Below are 23,496 nucleotides of genomic sequence, written 5' to 3' on the forward strand. Positions count from 1 at the left end.
TAACTCCAGCTTTTGTGCCAGTTCCGGCGTTAAACGCTGGGAATTCTGAAGCTGATTTAGAAAGCCAGTTTAGACCATCAAATCTTGGGCAAAGTATGGAGTATTATATATTGCTGGAAAGCCTAGGATGTCTACTTTCTAACGCAATTGAGAGCGCGCCAATTGGGTTTCTGTAGCTCCAGATAATCCACTTCGAGTGTAGGGAGATCAGAATCCAACAGCATCTGCAGTCCTTTTTCAGCCTCTGAATCAGATTTTTGCTCAGGTCCCTCAATTTCAGCCAGAAAATACCTGAAATCATAGAAAAATACACAAACTCATAGTAAAGTCCAGAAAAGTGAATTTTAATTAAAAACTACTAAAAATATAATAAAAACTAACTAAAATATACTAAAAACATACTAAAAATAGTGCCAAAAAGCGTATAAATTATCCGCTCATCAGGTATTTTATGGATCTTGGCTTGGTGCCTCGTTAAAAAACCTTTTTAAGGAAAAAGAGTGCACCTCATCCTAAGATCCTTTTCTATCTTCTAACTGTAGTACCTTCTTAAGTTGCAGGCGTGCCATGACCTTGGGAGCTCTCGCCCTTCAAGTTCGGATAGCTTGTAGTAGCCTCTTTCGAGTATTTCTATGACTCGGTAGGGTCCCCTCCAGTTTGCTGCCAGCTTTCCTTCTCCAGGTCGAGTTGTTCCGATGTCATTTCGGATTAGGACGAGGTCATTTTCAGCAAAACCTCGCGGCACTACATTTTGATTGTATCTTGAAGCCATTTGACGTTTTACTCCCTCTTCCCTAATCTGAGCTCTTTCTCGGATTTCTGGAAGTAGGTTGAGTTATTCCCTTTGAAGTTGGGAGTTGGCCTCTTCACTGTAGTGGATCACTCTGGGTGATCCTTCTTTGATCTCTACTGGGATCATTGCCTCCATTCTGTAAGCTAATCGGAAATGTGATTCCTTTGTGGTGGAGTGTGGAGTTGTTCGATATGCCCATAGGACTTGCGGGAGCTCTTCAGCCTAGCCTCCCTTTGCATCTTGTAATCTTCATTTTAACCCGGCTAATATGACTTTGTTAGCAGCTTCTGCTTGTCCATTGGCTTGGGGGTGTTCTACGGATGTGAATTGGTGTTTTATGTTTAGATCCTCCACCAATTTTCTGAAGCCTGCATCTGTAAATTGAGTGCCATTGTCTGTGGTGATGGAGTATGGAACCCCAAATCTTATGACAATGTTTCTATATAGTAATTTTTTACTTTGAGCAGTGGCGTTAGCTAGAGGTTCCACCTCAATCCATTTTGTAAAATAGTCTACCTCCACGATGAGGAATTTGACTTGTCCGGATCCTTGAGGAAAGGGACCGAGAAGGTCGAGTCCCCATTTTGCGAATGGCCAGGGTGAGGTTACGCTGATAAGTTCCTCTGGTGGGGCGATGTGAAAGTTGGCATGTTTCAGACATGGTGGACATGTCTTTACGAATTCTGTTGCTTTTTTTTGTAGAGTCGTCCAATAGAATCCGGCTCAGAGTACTTTTCTGGTAAGAGCTTGTGCTCCAAGATGGTTACCACAGATGCCACTGTGTACTTCTTCTAAAACTTCCTTTGTGTTGGAAGTCGGCATACATTTTAACAGTGGTGTTGAAATCCCTCTCTTGTATAGAGTATTGTTTATGATGGTGTAGTATTGTGCCCCCTGTTTTAACCTCTTTGCCTCCTTCTTATCTGTAGGGAGTAATTCTGTTTTGAGGTAGTCCCGTTTTAACCTCTTTGCCTCCTTCTTATCTGTAGGGAGTATTTCTGTTTTGAGGTAGTTAATTATGGGAGCCATCCATCCTTGATCCAAACCTGTTATGGCTAGGACCTTTTCTTCTTCCAAGATTGACTGAATCTGCAACATTTCCTGGATGAGGCTTCTATTGTTGCCCCCTGGTTTGGTGCTGGCTAGTTTAGAGAGTGCATCAGCTCAAGCATTCTGTTTCCGAGATATGTGGCGGACCTCATATTCCCCGATTTGTCTGAGTTGTTCCTTGGTTTTGTCCAAGTACTTTTTCAAGGTAGGATCCTTGGCTTGGTAGTTCCCTGTTATTTGTGAGGTGACTACCTGTGAGTCACTGAAGATGATAAGCTTTTGAGCTCCAACCTCCTTAGCCAGCTTCAAACCAGCTAGTAGTGCCTCATATTCAGCCTGATTGTTTGAAGCAGGGAACCCGAATTTGAGTGAGAGTTTGATTTGCATTCCCTGATCGCTCTCTAGTATCACGCCTGCACCACTTCCAGTTTTGTTTGAGGAACCGCCTACGTAGAGATTCCATTTTGTAGGGATTTCTGGGGTGTCCGTAAATTTTGCAATGAAGTCAGCCAGATACTATGATTCGATGGCTGTCCAAGCTTCATACTGAAGGTCAAATTCGGACAACTCGACTGTCCATTGCAAGATTCTTCCTACTAAGTCTATTTTCTATAAAATGCCTTTTATGGGCTGGTTGGTCCGAACCCTGATGGTGCGGGCTTGGAAATATGGTCGAAGTCGTCGAGATGTTAGTATGAGAGTATAAGTGAATTTTTCTATTTTTTGATAGTTAAGCTCAGACCCTTGTAGTACTTTGCTGATGAAGTATATAGGTTGTTGTCCACTGTCATCTTCTCGGATCAGTGCCAAAGCTACTGCCCGATTTCCTACCGTGAGGTACAATACAAGCAGTTCTCCTTCCCGTGGCTGGGTTAGAATAGGCGGTTGTCCTAGGAATCTTTTGAAATCCTGGAAGGCTTGCTCGCACTCCGCCATCCATTCAAACCTCTTTCCCTTCTGTAGGGTGGCGTAGAAGGGGAGGGATCTTATTGCTGATCCAGCTAGGAATCTTGACAATGCTGCCAATCTTCCATTGAGTTGTTGTACCTTTTTAACACATGTCGAACTCTTCATGTCGAGTACAGCTTGGCACTTGTATAGGTTTGCCTCGGTTCCTCTTTGTGTAAGCATAAAACCCAAGAACTTGCCAGCCTCTACTGCGAAGGTGCACTTTGCAGGACTAAGTCGCTTGCGATGCTTTCTTATGGTATTGAATACTTGGGCGAGGTCAGACAGTAGCGATTCCTCACTTTGTGTTTTTACGAACATGTCGTCTACATATACCTCCATTAGTTTTTCGATGTGTTCTGCGAAGACTTTGTTCATTAACCTTTGGTAGGTAGCTCTTGCGTTTTTTAGTTTGAAGGGGATGACGATGTAACAGTATTTTGCTTTGGGAGTTAAAAATGAAGTTTTTTCTTGATCAGGAGGGTACATTGGGATTTGATTGAATCCTGAATAAGCATCCATAAATGAGAGGTACTTGTAACTGGAGGAGACGTCCACCAGAGCATCGATACTTGGGAGCGGATAGGGATCTTTTGGGCAGGCTTTGTCGAGATCAGTGTAGTCGGTGCACATCCGCCACTTCCCATTTGATTTTTTTACTAAGACCATGTTGGCTAGCCATAATGGGTATTTGACCTCTCTGATGAATCCTGCCTCCAATAAGGCTTGTACCTATTCTTTGACAGCTTGGGATCTTTCTGGTCTGAGCTTTCTACGCCTTTGATGTACTTGCCGAGACCCTGGATATACTGCCAGTTTGTGGCACATTAGCTTGGGGTCTATGCCCGACATGTTTGCGGCCTTCCATCCGAAGAGATCGACGTTATCCTTTAAGAACTGTATGAGGGACTTTTCTATATCTTCTTTAAGGATTGCACCAACATTGGTTGTTTTGTCCGGGACATCTCCAATCTGGACTTTTTCCATCTCGCCTTCCGGTTTTGGACGAAATTCTTCTCGGCCTCGAACTCCTCCGAGTTCGATGGTGTGGATTTCTTCTCCTTTGCCTCTGAGGTTTATACTTTTGTTGCAACAATGGCGGGCCGTCTTCTGGTCTCCTTTTATCGTAGCGATCCTTTCTACAGTTGGGAACTTCATGCATAGGTGTGGAGTTGAGATTACTGCTCCGAGCTGGTTTAGAGTTGTCCGACCTATTAAGGCATTGTAGGTTGATTTCACGTTACACACGATGTAGTCTATGTTGAGGGTCCTAGACCTGTTCCCTTTTCCAAAGGTTATGTGTAGCGAGATGTAACCAAGTGGTTGGATTGGGGTGTCTCCAAGTCCAAATAAGCTGTTCGGATATGCTCTGAGCTCTTTTTCTTCTAGGCCGAGTTTGTCGAAGGCTGTCTTGAATAAAATGTTGCCCGAGCTTCCTTGGTCCACCACCGTTCGGTGTAGATTAGCATTACCCAACATGATAGTGATGACCATAGGATCGTCATGTCCCGTGATGACGCCAACTGCGTCCTCTTTAGTAAAGGTGATAGTAGGGAGGTCGGATGCCTCTTCTCCTCCCCCGACGTGGTATATTTCTTTGAGGTGTCTTTTGCGGGATGAGTTGGAGATTCCTCCTCTCGCGAATCCCCCATGTATCATGCGAACATGCCTCTCCGGGGTACGAGGTGGTCGTTCTGATCGGCCAACCTCTTCGTCTCTTCTTCTCTTTTTGGGCTCATCTGTCTTACTGGCTAGGTACCAATCTAGTCTCCCCTCCCTTACCAATTTCTCTATGACATTCTTTAAGTCGAAGCACTCGTTGGTGGGATGTCCATAGATTCGATGGTATTCGCAATATTCCATCTGATTTCCTCCTCCCTTTTTGCTTTTAAGTGGACGGGTTGGTGGAATCTTCTCTGTGTGGCATACTTCTTTGTAAACTTCCACAAGAGAGACCCAGAGAGGGGTGTAATTGTGGTATTTCTTAATCTTCTCTCCATGCGGATCATCTTTTTTCTTGGAATCTTTATCTTTATCTCGGAAGGAGTTGGAGAATCCGGATTTTGGGGTTTCTCCTAGTCGAGAGTTTTCCTCCAGGTTAATGTATTTTTCTGCTCGTTCTTGTACTTCATTCAGAGATGTGGGATGTTTCTTTGATATAGATTGACTAAAAGGTCCCTCTTGTAGGCCATTGATGAGACCCATAATGGCTGCTTCGGTCAGCAGACTCTGAATGTCCAGACATGTTTTGTTGAATCTTTCCATGTAGCTACGATTCTCGGTCTCTTTGCTTGATCCCTAGTAGACTTAGGGCGTGTTTAGTTTTGTCCTTCTGGATGGAGAATATGGCTAGAAACTTTTTGGCTAAGTCGGCAAAGCTTGAGATGGACCTAGGGGCAGATTGTCGAACCATTTAATTGCTGCCTTTGTTAAGGTGGTTGGGAAAGCTTTGCACCGAATTACATTTGAGGCATCGGTAAGATACATTTTGCTTCGGAAGTTGCTGAGATGATGGCTGGGATCTGATGTGCCATCATATAAAGTCATATCGGGAGGTTTAAAGTTTTTTAGGATTTTGGCCTTCATGATCTCTTTGGTGAATGGGTCTTGGTCCTTGCGGGAATTATCATTGTGATTGGGTTGAGTAATTCTAGTTTTGATATCAGCTTCGAGCTTTTGAAGCTTGTCTTCTAGTTTGCGGCGTCGCCTAACTTCCCTTCGTAGGTCTTTCTCAGCTTCCCGATGATATTCGACCTCTTTTTTGAGTTATTTTAGGCGATCCTGAAGTGCTTCCGTGGGTCCCGTGCTTGGGGAGTCCTTGTCTTTGTTAGGTTGAGGAGTATCATTTGGTGTAGTCTCCGCGTTCTTATGCGGCATTCTGTTCTCTAGATCAGAATCGTGGTCGTTGTCAAGGTTGTCCGCCATGATGGTGGGATGACTTCTAGGGTCCCTGGCAACGGCGCCAATGTTCCAAGGGTCACCTGAAACTGTAGGTCGATATTGGACGAGATCTTTTGTACTAGTCAGAGCTGATGTGTTCGACTTGATGATGGTGGTCGTAGCTGCCGCGTCCGACTTGTGGGACTTGGTGGTGGTGCTGATCCTTCGTAATCGGAGGGTGGTGGTACCTGCAAGGGACTCTGATGCTTAAGTTAGCAAGGGTATTAAGCATATTTTTAGTAGAATCAAAGTATGAGTTATACATGGGTGCTCCAGTGTATTTATAATGTTGTAGAGTGATCTTTTCTGGAGATAAGATAGTTATCTTATCTTATCTTTGAGTGGAGTTATCTTATCTTCATGGGAACCGCCATTGTCCTTCTAGGCTTAGGCTGCCTTGGGATTTGGGTCGTGTTCCTCTATTTGGGCCCTTTTTGGGCTTTCCTGGTGATCTGGCCGAACTCTTTGAGAAGAGGTTGGGTAGTTCTGACCTGAAGAGGTCAGTTGACTTGTCGCCAAACAACCCGGGTTGGACAGTTCGACCCAGGGTATGAACAACTATGAACCACAAAAGAACAAAATCAACAATGGCAATCCTATATATATATATATATATATATATATATATATATATATATATATATATATATATAAACCATCAAACATCAAATTCATCAACCAAAACTCAAAATTGCAAAACTATGTATATATTGACAAAGGAAATGAAAATATATGAAAGTGTAGAATAAGTAATGTAATAAAAGAGAAAATTAAGGAATACTTACAATGAGATAGCTAAATTCAAGACCAAAATTGAACTATAAAATGCTACAAACTCTAATTAAACCTAATGAAATTTTAAGAGAAAACCTAAACTAAATTACCCTAAAACTACTCCTAAATGTATTCTATAATGTGTGGTAGTGTGTGTTGTGATATGGTGTTGCTTCCCCCTTCATATATTCTCAAAAGCCATCAAAAATGGGCCAAAAAGCCCCTCAAATCGCAAGCCACGTGACTTTTTAATGAATTCACGCGCTGGTACCTGTGCGTACACACACATGCTGATTTTTCTCCTGTGCGTATGGACAGATGTTGTGCATGGGCACACTTACTGATTTTCATTCTGTGCGTGGGCACAGGTGCTGATTCTGACCCTTGTGCGTGGGCACAGGCTGAAATGCTTCTCTCCTTTGATTTCTTCATGTTTTCTCCCAATTCTTTGCTTCTCTTCCACTCTCATCAATCCATTCCTACCTATTACACCTGAAATCACTCATCAAACATATCAAGGCATCGAATGGAATGAAAGTGGAATAAAATTGATTAAATTAAGCACAAAATAGCATGTTTTTACAATTAGGCACAATTTAGAGAGAAAACACAAAAGCATGCTATTTAGGTGAATAAATGTGGGTTTATATGATGAAATCCACTCAAATCAAACCAAAATATATCATCAAATATGGATTCATCATGGGAAAATGGTTCATAATTGGAAGGTGGTTCATCCTGGTAAGGGTATGGAGGTGATGTATATGGAATTGATGGTTCTTGAGAATATTGAGAATATTGATGTTGGAATGGTGGTGGATATAAGTATGGCTCATATGGTTATTGGTATGGTGGATATCGGTTAGGATCATATAGAGGTGAATGGTGGTATGAGGCTTGTGAGTATGGTGGTTGAGGGCAATGTTAAGGAGGGGGTTCATAAGCATATGGTGGTTGTGGTTGATAACCACAAGCAGGTCCACCACACACATTAGAATTGTATGCATCATAGTATGGCTCTTGATCATAGCACATTGGTGGAGGTTATTGCTATGAAGGTTGATCAAATATTTGAGGCTCCTCCCACCTTTGATTGTCTCATCCTTGATGCATATCCTCATTGTAGCTTCCATTTCCTACAACATTGTTAGAACCAAACTCATAGCTAAATGGGTGAGAATTCATGGTGAAAAGGGAAAACAAAAACAAAAGCTAACAAGAAACAAAGAAAGCAAAGTCCTACAAGTAGCAAAACTAGCAAACAAACCAAAAATCAAGCTATTCACAATATTGACATATATACAATAACCAATAACAAGCACATTGCAATTCTCCGACGGTGCCAAAAACTTAATGTGAGGATTTATACCGGTTCGGAATTTAACAAAATAATTTCGTTGTGAGCATAGCCTAAACCGATAATCGATCCTCAAATCAAAGTTTATTTTTTGGTTCAACCCAATAGAAACAATCGAGAGTATTAGTCCCAAGTCTTTCTCTCTAGGAATCACAATCGAGTTCTCAATTATTGGTTATGAAGTTCAAGGGGGTTGGGTTGATAAAACAAGAATTTAAAAAGGCAAGAAATGTAAATCAAACAACTAAAGAAAGCAAGTAATAAAGAGAGACATTCATGGCAAGGATTGAGAATATAGACTTTCTATCCTAGTCATTAATTATCATACAATGATTAACAAGAGCTAATCCTATTAAGTCATCTCCAATATAAGAAGAAGTTATCTTCATATTGAGAGAAAGTCAAATAGAACTAGTTAATCTCAATCCATAAGTCCTAATCAACTCACTAATTGATTTAGCAAGAGATTAGAGTCAATGAAAACAATATTAACTAACAACTCTAGATCACCAACATAAGTTGGGTATTAATGACTCAAGATTGCCTAATTTCTCTTTCCAAGACAAGAATGCTCAAAAAACTACTCTAACATCCAACCAAGCATTTTGTCAAACACTTGGAAGGCACAAAAAGAAAGCATGATAAATTGCAAGAAATAATAAAATCTAGCTTTAATTACTCTGTTGGTCCCTATAGTTTCGCAAAATTTTCAATTAGGTCCCTATACTTTTTTCCCTTTCAATTGGGTCCCTATACATTATTTTTTTTCAATTTAGTCCCTGTTAACATTAAACGTCAAAAAACTGTTAGAGAATTGTGAAATTACTTGTATACCCTTAGGGACCCAATTGAAAAGAAAAAAAATATAAGGACCTAATTGAAAATTCGATGAAACTATAAATATTCAATGAAAGATATTCCTATAATCCCTTTTATTTTATCGCTATCATTCTTTTACTTATTTATATACAAATTGTAATAAAAATACATTCTCTCTTTTTTTACTTTTAAAATACCTTAAGAACATTAAAAAAATGGATAAAATGAAACAGAAATAAGTATATATAAAATTCAATTTCTATCATTCAAGTATTCATTATGATCATGTAATATTTTACATTTCTGTGAATTCATGACAGGAAAAATTCATTGAAAAAAAGTTTCTCCTGAATTTAGAGAAGGACAATTATTACATTTCAAGCACCCATCCAAAAGCTTTATCTGTTTCACGATCCTTCTTCATTGCCAAGGAAACATTCATTCAAGTGGGAGCAATCTTCTTCAGGGATTCTTGACATATGTTACATATATAGTTAAAGGGTGACCCAAAATCAAGAGGCTATCCATAAGTACTACTACTTTCATCCAAGAATATGTGTCTTTTTTCCAAACTTAAAAAGAAAATAAAAATTATATTTAACACAACTTTTTTCTCTTATCTCAACACATTTCTATCTTATCTCTGTAGTCTATTTCTATACATTTATCAAACACAACCTAGAAGACACTTAGTTTTGGATGGAAATAAATTGAAAGATACATTGACAACAATAATAGGTGAATTGCCAATCGGGTCTATATTGGTTATTGGTCCTTTCTCCTTAAAGAAGTACTTCCTTAGCACCTTCTCATACTTTTTTTGCTCAATATAAAAGAAAGGAAATGCAGCTCCAAGACCATCTCTAGCTAAGTTTGGTGAATTGATTTATGAGAATAATAGAGGAGAAAAACTTTGAATGGAATACAAGACTTTCAATTAGTTGCAGCAGATCCATATATTTATTCTGTGATAGTAGCTTTGTTACACAGATATACAGCAGTACAAGCACATTTACAAAATGACTTGTTCTTATTGGCAATGATGATATCAATATTACTCGTATTAGTCATAGTAGTAATAAAGCATTAAAGCAACAATGGCAGTAACTACTTAAAACAAAATCAAATACATACTATCTAATGCCTCTACATCCGGTAAAATATATGACATCTAGCAAATTCACAACTCACTGGAGAAATTTTCAATTCGCAAGATAAAATACCTGCGGTCTCTTAGATTCTCTGGCATAATTGGCAACTGCATCAAATCCAACATAAGCAAAGAAGACTACAGTAGCTCCAGTAAATATGCTTTTTATGCCACTCAAAGCAAAGCGAGACCAGTTGGAAACATCAACCTCAAATGCTCCAACAAGAACGACAACTACATAAAAAAATAGAATCCTAAATAACCAGCATCATCACACTAACAACAATCAACAATAAACAAAATTTATAATTAGCAAAACTAATTCATATGTCAATCCATCACATATATTCATATATTTTTAGAATTGGACAACTGTAGTGAACAAATAAACTAAAGGAGTTGCCAATTTTTAGAATTGGACAACTGTAATCAATTTTTTGTGTATTGATCTGCATTTGAGAATAGCAATAAAGTTTACCTATGGCAAACTCCAAAATTATCCATTAAATATCACAGTTTGTAATTCATTTCTCTCTAATAGTAAAACAAAATTGTTGCTGTGTGTGCGTTTGTGGTAAAGAATATATGGTTCATGATTGAAGGCACAAAGTGTACAACCTTAATATATGGTACAACCAGAAACTAACTTACCTGTTCTGGCAGATCAAGTGTACAGGCAGCAAACTGAGGCGAAACGCGGCAACGTGAGGTGAGGTCTGCCGAGTTACAGACAGGGCTTCGACGAATCAGTCAATGCAGACCTTCAGAGACCGACAGAGGCTTTGGATGAAGATGACGGACCAACAGCTATGGATGAAGATGCCAAAGCCTATGGATGAAGACGACAGACCCCCGAAAGAGAAGCGCACTTTACACGATTTTCAGAGAGAAAATTAGGGACTGGCTAGGGTTTTGTTTTCCTTTGTGACAAAATGTCAAGGAGTTTTTGGGTATTTTGAAAAAATAGAGATATGTACGATTAGAATATCTAACTCAAATAGAAGAATATTTATTTTTTAAACAGAATATTCCATTATCTTAAACATTATTCTCACGACAAGGACTTAATTGAAAAAAAATTAACATATAGGGACTCAATTAAATGGAAAAAAGTATAGGGACATAATTGAAAATTTTGCAAAACTATAGAGACCAACAGAGTAATTAAACCTAAAATCTACAAGTACCCAATGCAAGGCATCAACAATAACAACTCAAATAAACAACAATAAACAAAGAAACATTAAATTGCATTAAAAGGGAATCCAAATCCAACAAGAGTTCATCAACATAAAAAGAGGCATAAAAAATTAACAAGAGAACTAAGAAAATTAAAGCAAATCAACAAGGGAAAGTAAAAAAAAATCAAAACAAGTAATTAGACCTAAATCTAAGATGAAAATAAACTAAGAACCCTAATTTCTAGAGAGAAGAGGGAGATTCTCTCTCTAGAACTAACCTAAGGCATGCTTTCTACACTAACTAATTGCTCCCCCCTTGTCCAATCTTGAATTCTGCATCAAATAGCCTCAGAAATGAGTTGGCTTTGGGCCTGGAATGCTCAGATATCACCCCCAGCATATTCACTTTAATGAGGTCACGTGACCAGCGTTACGCGTGCGCGTTGTCGACGCGTGCGCATCACATTGCAAAATTCCTCCTCACGCGTACGTGTGGGTGATGCGTTTGCGTCGCTAGCAGATTTCTTCCTCATGCGTATGCGTGGGTGACGCATGCCGTGGCCTTCAGTTCATCAAATGCTCATTTCTTCATGAACTCTCCACTTTGCATGCTTTTCTCTTCACTTCTTCCTTCCAATAGCCTTAGAATCTAAAATCACTCAACAAACATATAAAGACATCGAATGGAATTAAAGTGAATTAAATTTAGCTAATTAATGGCCCAAAAAGTATGTTTTTAACTCTTAAGCACAAATTAGGGAGAATTACAAAAGCATGCTATTTCATTGAATAAACGTGGGATAAGTTGATAAAATCTCCTAAATTAAGCACAAGATAAACCACAAAATTGTGGTTTATCAGTGGTGGCTCGAACAGCTCCCTCTCTCTTCCTCTCTTTCCCCTCCGTGACCCCTTCCTTCCCCGTTTTCCCTTTCTTCTTCTTTCTTTCTTTCTTTTTCTTTTTTTAAGTTGCTATTGTGTTGTATTGTTGTGTATGTTTGCTGAAGGGAAGAAGGTAGCAACTAGGGTTTCATTTGGGGAAAAGGGAAATTTTGTGGTTTAATTAGAGTTAGGGTTTGTGTATGGAATTGGTGATTTTGGAGTTTAATTTTAGTAAGGTAATTTTAATAAAATTAGAGTATAGAGTATTAATTTAAAATACTAATTTAATCTCTAAAATTTCTTTAAAATATTATTTGTGGTATAAAATACTAATTGATTCTCAATCAATTTCTCTAATTAAAAATGCGTAGTAATATAATTATTTTTCTTTATCCCTAAAACTTAAAGTATTAGATTATGTAAATTATTTAAATTAAATCATATAAAATTCTTATGATTTGGCAACTACTAACTTTATAATTTAAATATAGATAATAACTCAATAATTATAAAATTAGATAAAATCCTAATTTAAATAGCCAAACCTCATTATTTTTGGATTTCTAAAACTTTAAATTATAAATAGGAAAATAATCCATAATTATAGAGTTTGGGTAAAAACCTTAATTTATTTCAAATCCAATTAATCAAAACTACCTTTAATTATTTTTAATAAAATAATTTCTGAAATTAAAATTATAAATAAATATATGATTTGAAATTAGTTCAAAATAGGAATTTTCAAAAGACTTGGGTCTTACAGTAAGAACAAAGAAAACAACTCCTAAAACTAGCAAAGAAGCAAAAGCAACTATTCACAATATTAACATATATAAACAACCAATAACAAGGCACACATATGCGATTCTCTGGCAATAGCGCCAAAAACTAGATATGAGTGAATCATCGGTTAGAAATTTTCACAAAAATAATCTCATCGAAGTATAAATCCAAACCAACAATTAACCCTTAATCAAAGTTTAGTTTTTTTGTCACTTAAGCAAACCAATAAAAGCTGAGAGTATTTAAATCCCGGGTCATCTCTCAAGGAATTGTAGGGAAGTGTGCATATTATTGGTTATGAAAAAGTATTTTTGGGATTTTGAATGATAGACAAGAAATGTAAATAACAAGAAAGTAAAGTTAACTAAGAAAGGTCTTGGCAAGGAGTGAGAATTGAAATTCCTAACCTCATTATTAAAGTAAAGTATTTTTATCTTTTGCTCTCACTTAGTCAACCTCTAACAATTGAAGAAAAGTCAAGTGAGCAAAATTGACTCTAATCCACAAGTCCTAATCAAAGATTAGCTTTAGTGGAATTCAAGCCAATTAGCAATCCTCAATCACCAATCAAAAAAGGAATTTGACAAGTCAAGAGTCTTCAATCACTCAACCCAAGCCAAGAACATAAAAATCTACTCTAAAACCCAACCAAGCATTTTATCAAACACTTGGAAGGCATAAAAGAAAAGCATGGTAAAATAGCAAGAAATATAAAATCTATAACTACCCAAGCAAGAAAATGACAATAACAACTTAATTAGACAATAAGAAACATCAAACATAAATTGCATTAATAGAAATTAAAATTAACACAGAAGTCATAAACATAATTAAAGTGACAAAATAAAGAAAATGGCAAATGAAACTAAAAAAACAAAGATGTAAGAACAATAAATTGCAAGAAAACTAAATCAAAGCAACAATTAAAGAATAAATCTAAGAGAAATCTAACCTAAATCTACCCTAATTCTAGAGAGAAGAGAGAGCTTCTCTCTCTAGAATATGACCTAAAGCATGTCACTAAAACTACTCCTCTTGCTCTCCCCTTGTTCCATCTTACATTATGCCTCAAATACTTCTTAAAAATGAGTTGGATTTGGATCTGAGTGAGCTCAGAAATCACCCCCAGCGTGTTCCTTTAATGAGGTCATGTGACCAGTGTCACGCGTACGCGTGGGTGACGCGTGCGCGTCGCTTGGCAAAATTTCTTGGTCACGCATACGCATGCGTTCACGTCGCTATGATCTTCACAAATCCTCATTTCTTCATGAATTCTCCACTTTGCATGCTTTTTTTCTTCACTTCTTCAATCCAATCTTTGCCTTAACCCAACATATCATGTCATCGAATGGAATTAAAGTGAATTAAATGTAGCAATTTTAAGGCCTAAAAAGCATGTTTTTACTCATTAAGCACAATTTAGGGAGAATTACAAAACCATGCTATTTTAGTGAATAAATATGGGAAAAGTTGATAAAATCTACTAAATTCAACACAAGATAAACCACAAAATTGGGGTTTATCATTGGGTGAGGACAACTTTAGGGGAGTATCCTCACTCAAAGACTTTAGACATTCAGTACCTAATTGTCGATTGTTTTAGTCCTTATAATGTTTTATTAGGAAGACCATCTTTAAATGCCTTCGGAGCTATAGGCTCCACAATTCACCTATGTGTCAATTTTTATTCGTAGGATGGAACCATAGTGATAGTACATTCAGATAGGAAAGAGGCAAGACAGTTTTACAATGCAGGACTCAAAATGAGATAATAACCAACACCCATAGTGAATTCAGTATATAATACCGATGATACCAGGATTAGCAGAGCTTGATCCTCGGACTCATAAGGAAACACGTCCTATCCCAATCGATGATCTGCATAAAGTAAGAATCTCCAATAATGAAAGTCAAACCACTAACACTGTCTTATCTGCAGGATACGAAGAGCAAATCACCAAATTACTTCAAGAAAATGCCGACCTATTCGCATGGACTCTGGCTGACATGCCGGGGATAGACCCAGAAGTCATCAGCCACAAACTAGCCCTAGATCCCAAGGCTCGGCCAGTCAAGCAAAAGAAGAGGCACCTAGGACAAGAAAAAATAGACACAACCATCAAGGAGACACAGAAACTACTAAGTGTAGGTTTCATCCGAAAAATTCGCTTCACATCGTGGTTAGCAAATGTAGTAATGATAAAAAAAGAGCTCGGGAAAATGATGAATGTGAGTAGACTTCACCAATCTAAACAAGGCTTGCCTTAAAGACTCATACCCCCTACTATGTATTGATAAGCTCGTCGACAACATATGCGGCTACCAGATACTAAGCTTCATGGATGCAAACTTGGGCTACAACCAAATACTCATGCACCCATCAGATGAGGACAAGATGACCTTCATAACCAACCAAGGGAATTTCTGTTAAAAAGTCATGCCCTTCGGCCTCAAGAATACAAGGTCTACCTATCAACGACTAATGAACAAGGTTTTCCAAAGCCAGATTGGAAAAAACATGGAAGTATACGTAGATGATATAGTGGTCAAGTCAAAAATAGAAGAAAAACACATGTCCGATCTTACAGAGGTCTTTGAGCAATTACGAAAGTATAACATGCACCAAAACCCAGAAAAATACACCTTCGGGGTACAAGGAGGAAAGTTCCTAGGGTTCATGCTAACCCATAGAGGCATCAAAGCAAATATAGATAAGTGCAAAGCAATCATTGAGATGAATTCACTGAAAACAATTAAGGAAGTACAACAGCTTACTGGAAGACTGGCAGCCCTGTCAAGGTTCCTGCCAACAACGGCGGCAAGATCAACCCACTTCTTCAACACATTACGAAAATCAAATAAATTTGAGTGGTCGGACCAATGCGAAGTGGCCTTTACCGAGTTCAAACAAATCCTATCATCACCCCCGATATTAACAAAACCAATACATGGCAGTCGACTCTACCTATATCTTTCAGTTTCTACTAATTCCATTTTGTCTGTCCTTGTCACAAAAATAGGTCGGGAACAGCGTCCAGTCTATTTTGTCAGCAAAATTTTACAGAACATTGAAACTCAGTACCCAACTATCAAAAAGCTAGCTTAAGCTCTAGTGATTATAGCATGACGACTTAGTAACTATTTCCAAACCAACATGATCATAGTACGGACCAATCAATCGCTACGACAGGTTCTATCAAAACCCGATCTAGCAGGAAGATTAACTAAATGGACTGTTGAACTGTCCGAGCACGATATCGACTACCAAGCTCGAGGCTCACTAAAATCCCAAGTATTAGCTGACTTTGTTGTGGAATTCACCTCCGCAGTGAAGATTTATCCGGAATGGGAGTTACATGTCGATGGGGCCTCCAACGAGGATGGCAGCAGAGCCGGGATTGTTCTAAAAGATAAAGAAGGGGTCTCAACCGAACAGTCAATAAAGTACATGTTTCCAGTCAGTAACAACTAATCCAAGTATGAAGCACTCTTGGCCGGCCTACACTTAGCCAAGGAAAGCAGAGTACAGTACATCAAAGTCTACTGCTCATAGTAAAACAGGCAAACGACGTATTCCAGGTACGCGAACCTTTATTAGAATAATATTATGCACAAGAAAAAAAATTAATCAAGCAATTTTGGAACTTCCAAATTATACATATCAACAAAAGAGAGAATACTAGGGCCGACGTATTATTTAAGCTAGCTACATCAAGAAAAATACGAACACCACCTAGTTTGTCACAAATAACATTAGAACAACCCAGTACATGCGGTAGTTTTGTTCTGAGTTTATCACAGGTGGAAGATTGGAGAACCCCATATATCAACTTCCTAAAATATGGAACATTACCAACAACAGAAGCGAATCCAAAGCTTTACAGAAAGAAAGCAAGTTTCTTCACCATGATCGGAGACGACCTTTACCGGATAGGATTTTCACGACCTCTCTTGAAGTGCTTGGGAGACGAAGATGCCACTTGGCTATGTCGGAAGCACATGAAGGCATTTGCGGCATGCATATAGGAGGCCAGAGCCTAGCAGCAAAGTTACTCAGAGCTGGCTGTTACTGGCCGACTTTAAAGAAAAATTGCATGGCAAAAGTTAAAGGGTGCAACAACTGTGAAAGGTGCGCCCCGGTAAAACATAACCCAGCCGAAATGTTGCACACATCTGAGGTCGGATGGCCATTCTACAAATGGGGGCTGACATACTCGGTCCTTTCCCAATATCATCAGGCTAGGTAAAATTTCTACCTGTAGCAATTGACTATTTTACAAAATGGATAGAGGCTAAGCCGCTTGCCAGAATAACAGCAGACAATGTACAAAATTTCATTTTAAAATTTATCATATGTCGATATGGATTACTGGTGCAAGAAATTGTAATCTCAGTGGCGCCAACAACTTGGTACGCACAATTGTAATCTCAACTCTTTTTCACAACTTCGCACAACTAACCAGCAAGTGCACTGGGTCGTCCAAGTAATAAACCCTACGTGAGTAAGGGTCGATCTCACGGAGATTGTCGGCTTGAAGCAAACTATGGTCATCTTGTAAATCTCAGTCAGGCGGATTCAAATGGTTATAGAGTTTTGATAATTAAAAGATAAATAAACATAAAATAAAGATAGAGATACTTATGCAATTCATTGGTGGGAATTTCAGACAAGCGTATGGAGATGCGTTGTTCCTTTTGAATTTCTGCTTTCCTACTGCCTTCATCCAAGCCTTCATACTCCTTTCTATGGCAAGCTATATGTTGGGTGTCACCGTTGTCAATGGCTACTTCCCATCTTCTCAGTGAAAATGGTTCTACGGTTTCTGTACGGCTAATCAACTGTCAGATTTTTCGTCTCGGATGAAAAATACCATGCATAGATATCGTATGGCTAATCAGCTATTGGTTCTCGATCATGTAGGAATAGGATTTACTATCCTTTTGCGTCTGTCACCACGCCCTATAGTCGTGAGTTTGAAGCTCGTCACAGTCATCCCTTCCCAGATCCTACTCAGAATACCACAGACAAGGTTTAGACTTTCCGGATCTCAGGAATGCTACCAATGTATTCTAGCCTATACCACGAAGATTCTAATCTCGGATTCAGATGCCCCATTGTCAGAGGGGAGTCAATGTGAATCATTGATTAGAAACCCAAGAGATATACATTCAAGCTTGTCTTCATGTAGAACGGAAGTGGTTGTCAATCACGCGTTCATAAGTGAGAATGGTGATGAGTGTCACATAATCATCACATTCATCATGTTCTTGTGTGTGAATGGATATCTTAGAATAAGAATAAGCATGAATTGAATAGAAAACAGTAGTACTTTGCATTAATACTCGAGGAATAGCAGAGCTCCACACCTTAATCTATGGTGTGTAGAAACTCCACCGTTGAAAATACATAAGTGAAAATAGGGTAGGCATGACCGAATGGCCAGCCTCCTAAAACGTGAACAATGGTCCAAAGATGTTCCAAAAGCTCCCTAGTACAATAGTAAAAAGTTCTATTTATACTAAACTAGTTACTAGGGTTACAGAGATAAGTAAATGATGCAGAAATCCACTTCCGAACGCACTTGGTGTCTGCTTGAGCTGAGCATTGAAGCTTTCACATGTAGAGGTCTTCCTTGGAGTTAAACACCGGTTTGTAACTTGTTTCTGGCGTTTGACTCTAGCTTGCAACTTGTTTTTTGGCGTTTAACGCCAAAATAGGGCAGAAACCTGGCGTTGAACACCAGTTTGCGTCATCTAAACTCGAGAAAAGTATAGACTATTATATATTGCTGGAAAACTCTGAATGTCTACTTTCCAACGCAATTGAGATCGTGCCATTTGGGTTTTTGTAGCTCCAAAAATTTTATTTTGAGTGCAGGGAGGTCAGAATCCAACAGCATCAGTAGTCCATTTTCAACCTCTGAATCAGATATTTGCTCAGGTCCCTCAATTTCAGCCAGAAAATACCTGAAATCACAGAAAAACACACCAACTCATAGTAAAGTCCAGAAATGTGAATTTTGCTTAAAAACTAATAAAAATATTCTAAAAAGTAACTAGATCCTACTAAAAATAATGCCAAAAAGCGTATAAATTATCCGCTCATTACAACACCAAACTTAAAATGTTGCTTGTCCCCAAGCAACTGAGAACCAAAGAGTATAAAAAAAGAGAATATACAATGAATCTCACAATATCAATGAAACTTAGTCTCAATTAGATAAGCGGGGCTAGTAGCTTTTTGCTTCTGAACAGTTTTGGCATCTCACTTTATCCTTTGAAATTCAGAATCATTGGCATTTATAGGAATTCAGAATTTTAGATAGTGTTATTGATTCTCCTAGTTCAGTATGTTGATTCTTGAATATAGCTATTTTATGAGTCTTGGCCGTGGCTCTAAGCACTTTGTTTTCCAGTATTACCACCGGATACATAAATGCCACAGACACATAACTAGGTGAACCCTTTCAGATTGTGACTCAGCTTTGCTAGAGTCCCCAGTTAGAGGTGTCCAAAGTTCTTAAGCAGACTCTTTTTGCTTTGGATCACGACTTTAGCCACTCAGTCTCAAGCTTTTCACTTGGACCTTCATGACACAAGCACATGGTTAGGGGCAGCTTGATTTAGCCGCTTAGGCCTGGATTTTATTTCCTTGGGCCCTCCTATCCATTAATGCTCAAAGCCTTGGATCTTTTTTACCCTTGCCTTTTGGTTTAAAGGGTTATTGGTTTTTTCTGCTTGCTTTTTCTTTTTCTTTTAATTTTTGCTTTCTTTTTTTCACAAGCTTTGTTATTCACTGCTTTTTCTTGCTTCAAGAATCAATTTCATGATCTTTTAGATTATTAATAACATTTCTCTTTGTTCATCATTCTTTCAAGAGCCAATAATTTTAACATTCATAAACTTCACTATCAAAAATATGCATTGTTTAAGCATTCATTCAAAAAACAAAAAGTATTGCCACCACATCAAAATAATTAAACTAATTTCAAGATAAAATTTGAAATCCAAGTATTTCTTGTTCTTTTGTAATTAAGCACATTTTTCATTTAAGAAAGGTGAAGGATTCATGGAATTATTCATAGCTTTAAGGCATAGACACTAGATACTAATGATCATGTAATGAAGACACAAACATGGGAAACACATAAAGCATAAAATCGAAAAACAGAAAAATAAGAACAAGGAAATTAAAGAACGGGTCCACCTTAGTGATGGTGGCTAGTTCTTCCTCTTGAAGATCCAATGGAACTCCTGAGCTCTTCTATGTCTCTTCCTTGCCTTTTTTGCTCCTCCCTCATAGCTCTTTGATCTTCTCTAATCTCATAGAGAATGATGGAGTGCTTTTGGTGTTCCACCCTTAGTCGTTTTGGTGCTCCTATCCTTAGTTGCTCCCAATAGTTATGTGGAGGAAAATGTATCCCTTGAGGCATCTTAGGGATTTCATGAGGAATTTTCTCATGCTCTTGTTGAGGTCCATGAGTGGGCTCTCTTATTTGCTCCATCCTCTTTTTAGTGATGGACTTGTCCTCTTTAATGAGGATGTCTTCCTCTATGACAATTCCATCTGAATTGTATAGGGATAACCTTTTTCTTGGCCACAACTTTATAGAAGTGGTTTTGATGGACCTTTGAGATGAATCTCTCCATCTCCCATGACTCTGAGGTGGAAGCTTTTGTCTTCTCTTTCCTCTTTCTAGAGGTTTCTTCGGCCTTAGGGAAAGAGATGGAGAGTGGCCGAATGGAATTGGGTGGGTTTGGGAGGGAAAAGTGTTTGAATTTGAAAGTGAGGTAGGTGGGGTTTTTGGGGAAGAGGTATGGAGGTGATTGGTGAAGAGAATATAGGGGAGAGGATAGGATTTGGTTGGTGAGTGGTGTTTTCGGTGGAGTGTTATAGAGATGTGTGAGGGAGAAAGAAAGAGATGTGGGGTAGGTGGGATTTTGTGGGGTCTACAGATCTTGAGGGGTCAAAGATTTCTCATTCATGTTCCTTTTAGGCGTGCAAAACGCCCTTATTGTGCAATCCTGGCGTTTAACGCCAGACTGCTGCTTGTTTTTGGCGTTAAACGCCAGCTTTTATTCTTTTCCTAGTGTTAAACGCCAAGCTGCAACCTGTTTCTGGTGTTTAATGCCAGTTTGTTGCTTCTTTCTGGCATTTAACGCCAGTCTGGTACTTCTTTCTGGCGTTTAACACCCAGAATGGTGCCGAACTGGGCGTTAAACGCCTATTCTGCTACCCTTACTGGTGTTTAAATGCCAGTAAATTTCTCCTTCAGGGTGTTCTGTTTTTAATGCTATTTTTTATTTTTTTTTAATTTTTGTAGTTGTTTTTGTGACTCCACATGATCATCAACCTAAAAAAAGGAAAATAACATAGAAAAATAAAATTGGGTTGCCTCCCAATAAGCGCTTCTTTAATGTCAATAGCTTGACAGTGAGCTCTCATGGAGCTTCACAGATGTTCAAAGCATTGTTGGGGCCTCCCAACACCAAACTTAGAGTTTGAATGTGGGGGTTCAACACCAAACTTAGAGTTTGGTGGTGGCCTCCCAACACCAAACTTAGAGTTTGACTGTGGGGGCTTTGTTTGACTCTGCATTGAGAGAAGCTTTCCTTGCTTCCTCTCCATGGTTACAGAGGAAGATCCTTGAGTTTTAAACACACGGTAGTCCTTACTCAATTGAAGGATCAACTCTCCTCTATCCACATCTATCACAGCTTTGCTGTGGCTAGGAAAGGTCTTCCAAGGATGATGGATTCATCCTCATCCTTCCCAGTGTCTAGGATTATGAAATCAGCAGGGATGTAAAGGCCTTTGACCTTTACTAGCACGTCCTCTACCTATCCATAAGCCTTTTTCATGGATTGTCTGCCATCTCTAATGAGAATTTGGCAGTCTGTACCTGAAAGATTTCCAGTTTCTCCATTACAGAGAGTGGCATTAAGTTTATGCCTGACTCCAGGTCACACAGAGCCTTCTCAAGGGTCATGGTGCCTATGGTACAAGGAATTAAGAATTTACCAAGATCCTGTTTCTTTTAAGGTAATGTCTGCCTAACCAAGTCATTCGGTTCATTGGTGAGCAAGGGGGGTTCATCCACCCAAGTCTCATTACCAAATAACTTGGCATTCAGCTTCATGATTGCTCCAAGGTACTTAGCAACTTGCTCTTCAGTAATATCTTCATCCTCCTCAGAGGAAGAATATTCATCAGAGCTCATGAATGGCAGAAGTAGGTTCAATGGAATCTCTATGGTCTCTAGATGAGCCTCTGATTCCTTAGGTTCCTTAATTGGGGACTCCTTTTTGTCCAGAGGATGTCCCATGAGGTCTTCCTCACTAGGATTCACGTCCTACTCTTTTTCTCTAGGTTCGATCGCACCAAATAAGGTTATGGCCTTGCACTCTCTTTTTGGATTCTCTTCTATATTGCTTGGGAGAGTACTAGGAGGAGTTTCAATGACTCTTTTACTCATCTGGCCCACTTGTGCCTCCAAATTTCTAATGGTGGATCTTGTTTCATTCATGAAACTTAGTGTGGCCTTAGATAGATCAGAGACTATGTTTGCTAAGCTAGAGGGGCTCTGCTCAGAATTCTCTGTCTGTTGCTGAGAGGATGATGGAAAAGGCTTGCTATTGCTAAACCTGTTTCTTCCATCATTATTAAAGCCTTGTTGAGGCTTTTGTTGATCCTTCCATGAGAAATTTGGATGATTTCTCCATGAGGGATTATAGGTGTTTCCATAGGGTTCACCCATGTAATTCACCTCTACCATTGCAGAGTTCTCAGGATCATAAGCTTCTTCTTCGGAAGATGCTTCTTTAGTATTGTTGGATGCATTTTGCAAACCATTCAGACTTTGAGAAATCATATTGACTTGTTGAGTCAATATTTTGTTTTAAGCCAATATGGCATTCAAAGCATCAATTTCAAGAACTCCCTTCCTTTGAGGCGTCCCATTACTCACAGGATTCCTTTTAGAAGTGTACATGAACTAGTTATTTACAACCATGTCAATGAGTTCCTGAGCTTCTGCAGGCATTTTCTTCAGGTGAATAGATCTACCTACAGAATGGTCCAATGACATCTTAGACAATTCAAATAGACTATCATAGAATATATCCAGGATGGTCCATTCTGAAAGCATGTCAGAAGGACACTTTTTGGTCAATTACTTGTATCTTTCCCAAGCTTCATAGAGGGATTCACTTTCTTTCTGCCTGAAGGTTTGAACATCCACTCTAAGCTTGCTCAGCTTTTGAGGAGGAAAGAATTTGGCTAAGAAAGCTGTGACCAGCTTATCCCAAGAGTTCAGGCTATCTCTAGGTTGAGAGTCCAACCATGTTCTAGCTCTGTCTCTTATAGTAAAAGGGAAAAGCATAAGCTTATAAACCTCGGGATCAACTCCATTGGTCTTAACAGTATCACAGATCTGCAAAAATTCAGTTAAGAATTAAAAAGGATCTTCTGATGGAAGTCCATGAAAGTTGCAATTCTGTTGCATCAGAGAAACTAATTGAGGCTTAAGCTCAAAATAGTTTACTCCAATGGCAGGGATTTAGATGCTTCTTCCATGGAGGTTGGAATTTGGTGCAGTAAAGTCACCAAGCACCTTCCTTGCATTGTTGTTGGGTTCGTCCATGTCTCTTTCTTTTTCGAGATTCTTTGTAAGGTTTTCTCTGGATTGTTGTGCTTTAACTTCTCTTATCTTCTTCTTTAGAGTCCTTTCAGGTTCAGGATCTGCTTCAACAAGAATGTTCTTGTCCTTGTGATGAGAGAACTTTTGCGTGGTCTAGAAATTTGCGGATAAATCCTCGT

General features: G+C 38.7%; 1 non-coding gene across 1 annotated transcript; it reads left to right on the forward strand.

The window, feature by feature from the left end:
• Positions 1–22,819: 22,819 nt before the first annotated feature.
• LOC112798689 (small nucleolar RNA R71) lies at positions 22,820–22,927 on the forward strand. The gene has a single exon (XR_003200288.1). It is a non-coding gene; the product is annotated as a small nucleolar RNA R71 (small nucleolar RNA).
• The last annotated feature ends 569 nt before the right edge of the window (positions 22,928–23,496 follow it).

Source organism: Arachis hypogaea, chromosome 4 (assembly GCF_003086295.3).
Source record: "Arachis hypogaea cultivar Tifrunner chromosome 4, arahy.Tifrunner.gnm2.J5K5, whole genome shotgun sequence".
Classification (NCBI taxonomy): Eukaryota; Viridiplantae; Streptophyta; class Magnoliopsida; order Fabales; family Fabaceae; genus Arachis; species Arachis hypogaea.